Source organism: Arachis hypogaea, chromosome 8 (assembly GCF_003086295.3).
Source record: "Arachis hypogaea cultivar Tifrunner chromosome 8, arahy.Tifrunner.gnm2.J5K5, whole genome shotgun sequence".
Lineage (NCBI taxonomy): Eukaryota > Viridiplantae > Streptophyta > Magnoliopsida > Fabales > Fabaceae > Arachis > Arachis hypogaea.
The window spans coordinates 16503607-16508939 of record NC_092043.1 but is presented as its reverse complement, the minus strand read 5'-3'; positions in this window follow the sequence as shown (position 1 = coordinate 16508939).

Here is a 5333-nt window from a genome sequence, read left to right as displayed (position 1 = left end):
TAAAAATTATTAAAAAAGATATAAATTTATATTATTTAAAATCATATTTTTTTAACACTCTTTTGGTTATAATTTTTTTAAAAAACTTAAATTTATATGTTAAAATTTAATACTCATTCATAATTTTTTTAGTATTTTTAATATTATTTTTTATTTAATTTGACTTTTCTAATGAAATCCCACAATTCATATTATAAAAAATTAAAAATGATAAACAAAATATACTTAATTCAAGAACCCTGAAAAATTATACGAACCAAACAAAAAATAACAAAGAAAAGTTCCATAAAAAATTGTATTAGTAAAAATATTAAAAATTTTATATGAATAATAAACACTAAAAATTTTATTAAAAAAGGCAACAATATACATCACATAAAAAAAGACATACAACAATATATACATCATATAACAATGAAGGATAAAGTTAAAAAAATATATATATTTCTTCAATCATTTTTCCAACTTTAACTATCTTTTGTTGCTTCAAGTAAACGAGAATTGAAATATAAAATCACATTTGCGTTTAGAAAGAAAAAAAATTGAGACTTTTCAAAAGGTGCGATCTTATAACTCAAACATTAAACTAAACACACCCTAAAACGTTAACTATTTCTTTTACGGTATTTATTCTTTTTATTATTTATTATTTTCTCTTTATATTTGTTCTTTTTTAGTTTATAAAAATTTATTGAAAATAACGAACGAAGTTTCTCCTGAAGCACAAAAAAATTACTCCACAAAAAAAAAGTTATGTTAAGCATATATAAAAATTAATAATTTATATAAAATATATATTAGAATATAAAATATATTAAAAATATTTAAAATAATACATATAAATATATACAAATAAATAATAAATATTTTAGTAACGGATTTTTTATATATTTATCGTATCTTTTTAAATGTTTTTTTTATGCTTTCTTTTTTTTTTTTGGTATTGTAAAGATCCAAAACACAAAATCTGGATGACTTGGTTAGCCACAAATAGGATTCAAATTTTGTTTTCGTCACAATAGGATTCGAGTTGGTGTGTGCGTTGTCTTATTTTTTGGGTCAAGTTTCATGGATTGGTTTGTTGGGTCTAACTATGTGAATCAAACAATGGGCCTACGTGAGTAACCATAATAGAGAATTTCCAAAATTAATGACCTAAAGTTGAATCTCACCAAAAACCAAAAACCAAAAATGTATATAAAAAATAATTACTAATAATCAATTATTACGTATAAAAATATATATTTGGCATTTTATACAAATTTTTATTATAATATTATAAACATGTTTTATTATTCTATTATGATTGATTTGATTATTCTATTGTGACATAATTGATTATTTTGTTAGAAAAATATATGAATAAGTATGAATTAATATACACCAAAAATATTATGGGTATATTAAAATCAATTATTAAAATAAATTATTATATATTTGTGTATATTTATGTATTATTTAATTTATTTTTAATATATATTTTATATTAGTGCTGATTTTAGTATACATCTAATATAATTAAATATACATATGTATAATAACTGATTTGGTAATTGATTTTTTGTGTAAACTTACTTATTATTTGACGAATTCAAATAGTTTCTGTTGACAGTGAGGGTTACTATAAGAAGCAAGGTAAAAAGAAATTGAGATTTTATGTGAAATTGGAACGGTAAATTAAGTATGTAAAATATAAAATTATAATAAGATTTAAATTGTAAAATTATCAGATTTAAATTTTTTTTTGTTTTTTACGGTATCTTCTAATTCGACAAGTCAAAAACTAATCTGTCGTAAATTTGAACTTTATTTAAGGGTTTGTCGCTGGCGAATAGATTATTAAATGCACAAGACAGAATTTGAACCCCCAAAATTTTAAGAGTTAAATCGAAATTCTAACTAGTATATCGATTAGCACACCAACTTATCTTTTGTTTGGCTAGTTCTGTGAGTTATAACAAACTGATACCAAGTTACGAGGACATGATCAAAATTCATTCCAATAGAACAGCAGTCATAGCCCTTTATCTAATAAAAAATATTTTCAAACAAAAGTAGTAGCAATTTGCCATTTTCATTTTCTATTTTTGGTTGTCTATGTAGGGTTCGAATAAAGGAGACATTTTCATATTTTAGAAATAAAAAAATGAATTAATTAAAATTATATTCCACACATAACACAAGTATTGGGAGGGGACCTAATTTGATCTTTTCTTTGTTGCAGCTTTTCTAGTTTGTGGCTTCTCTTTGACATTAACATATCAATGCTACTCACTGTATTTTGGAGCAATGACACAAATAAATTCGTGGTCTTTAATTGTTTGACTTGAAAGCTATAAATCCTAATATATAGGATCTTAATTTTAGGGTTTAGATACATTGGTCCTTTAGTTTATTATTCTATTCAAATTAGCAATCATTTTAAAGCAGAGTTAACAAAACTAGGGTTTTTTGCTACTTATCAGTTTCTTCTAGTTATATAACTCAAATAACATAATCTCTCCATATTCATCTAAGAAATCGCGAAGTCGAGTGTCTATATATTCGGTAAAAAAAAAAAAAATAATTTGTGCCAAGTTGCATTTTAATATATATGTTTTGGAATTTGAAGCTCAATTCCATCATAATTATAATAGTATATCTTTGCACCTTTGTGTAACAAATTAAATCAAGTTACATTGCCCTTTATATTCCAACCACCACAAAGAGCAAAAGTTTCACATAATAACCATTAAATTTGCACCACTAACATAGCACTCTCCTTTGCTTTTGGTCCCTTTTTATTTTTATATATGTTCTTTATCTATTTATTTATTTAATTTTTGTCAAACTATGCTTGTCATAAGAATAATAATAATGTTCTTTCTATTGTGCCTGTGGTTATCACACACTGCCACCCCCCAACCCCACCACTTAGCATGTAACTATCATCATTGCATTCTAATTTCTAAACCCCTACCCCAGCATTCCATTCCTTAGTTACAACCTCAATCCTACTCAATAATCTTTAGATTTTGATAAAAATGCAATAATAAATTACTTGAGTTGATCAAGTGGTTAGCTCGTTCATCCGTTTAAGTAAGTGTCAAAAATTTAAATTCTATCTTACAATATCTTATTAGTCAACAATAAATTCTTAAATAAAATTTCGTTTCATGACAAATTAGTTCTTTATGTAACAGGCCAAAAAATATCATGGTCGAATCAAAAAATAACAATAAATTCATTACCATGCACAATTTAATAATAATATAGCTTCATCTCTTCTACAATACCAGTGGAAAGAAGCATTATCTATAGAATATATATCGTACTTATATTATAGTCTTACGTTATATATGAAGTGAAAATTCTTATCTGTCTATCGTACTTATATTACGATCTTAGGTTATATATGTGGATTGTGGAGTGAGAAAATTCTTAGTCGCTCGTTGGCTCAATAATAATAATCATCACACTTATTGATATCACGATAAGAAAATAGTCGACACTACAAGAAAAATGTTTAATATTGTCGGATTTAGTGTTACACATTAACGTTAATTTTATCGGCAAATTTACTGACAGTTTATGAAAGTATAATACCCACAACTAATTGGCCATAGGATCACTCTCTCATATAAATGACACTATCATATTTTTCATCTCTCAAACTCACTAACACTCATAAAACAAGGGAGAGAATTTTCACATTTCAAAACATACACATTTCATTATTGAACACACAAAATACATAAGGCATATATGCCTTTATATAGGCAAAGTTTCATACTAAAAGTTCATGATTCTACTAACTTCTTAATACACATACTTATCCAACTTTGCTTCTTCCTTTGACTATTCAAATAAGTAATTTCTAGCACATCTTGAAAATTCTTCATTAAGCTTAGTCATCAATCTTAAACCTTTCAATGCACTTCATGATTCTTCTAGTATGGAGGTGATGAGTGCAACTTCCTTTCAATTCCAATTCAATTTGATTTTGAACTTCTTCATTGTTGTAGAATGTTGTAGTTATACTACTCTCTTGAATGTTCTTGGTTATTCTCTAAATTTCCAACATCTTCTAGTAAATTAATGATTATTGTTTTCAATTCAAACTTTGCTTCTTCAATTCTTTAACCATGCTTCATGAAAATTTTAATCTATGCAAGTTGATTTAAAATTTTTAATCAACATTGCCTCCCTTAAATCAAACTTGTAGAATTAATCATTCCAAGTATCTTCTTCAATTTGTAAAATAATTCAGTCTTCAATGGCTTTGTAAATATATCAGCAATTTGTTCTTCAGTTGGACAATACTCTATCACTAGTTTTTGTTTATATCCTTTTGCAACTAATCTTGCTTTGAAACGATCAACTTCACCACTAGGTTTGTACTTAGTCTTGTAAACCCACTTTACTCCAATCGGCTTCTTATCTGCTGGTAAATCTGTCAGCTCCCATGTGTCATTCTTTTCAATGGCATGAATCTCCTCATCCATTGCTTTCTTCCAATTGTTGTCTTTAAAGGCTTCTTCAAAGTTCAACGGCTCACAATCTGAAAATAGAGCAAAATTTATGATTTCTTCATCAGACAGATCGTTGTCATTGCCAACTTCATAATCTGCTAATCTAGCAGGTAGTCTCCGCTCTCTTTGAGGTCTTCTAGATGATTCAGGTTGTTCGGTTGCATCTGGTTGTCTTTCTTCTTCATCATCACATGTATTTGAAATTACAATCGGATGTTTTTCTGTCTTTGTGTCCCAGTTCCACATGTCTTTCTCGTCGAACATCACGTCTCTGCTGATGATTACTTTCTTTGTTTCTGGATTGTACAACTTGTATGCTTTTGAGTCTGTGCTATAGCCAATAAAGATACACTTCTCGCCTTTGTCATCTAACTTCTTCCTTAATTGATCTGGTACGTGGGCATAAGCAATACACCCAAAGACTCTGAAATGATGAATGGAAGGCCGCTTTCCACTCCAAGCTTCCTCTGGAGTTTTATCACGAACACTTTTTGTTGGACACCTGTTTAAAATATGAACTGCTGTTGCGACTGCTTCTGCCCAAAACTCTTTAGGCATTTGTTTTGACTTGAGCATGCATCTGACCATATCCATGATGGTTCTATTCTTTCTTTCAGCCACTCCATTTTGTTGAGGAGTGTATCTAGTTGTTAGTTGGTGTTGAATTCCGTGTTGCTTAAAGTATTCTAAACATGTAAGATATTCTGTTCCTCTGTCTGTTCTGAGAATTTTGATTTTACAGCCACTTTGTTTTTCGACAAACGCCTTGAATGTCTTAAAGACATCACATGCTTCTGATTTCTGCTTCAGAAAGTATACCCA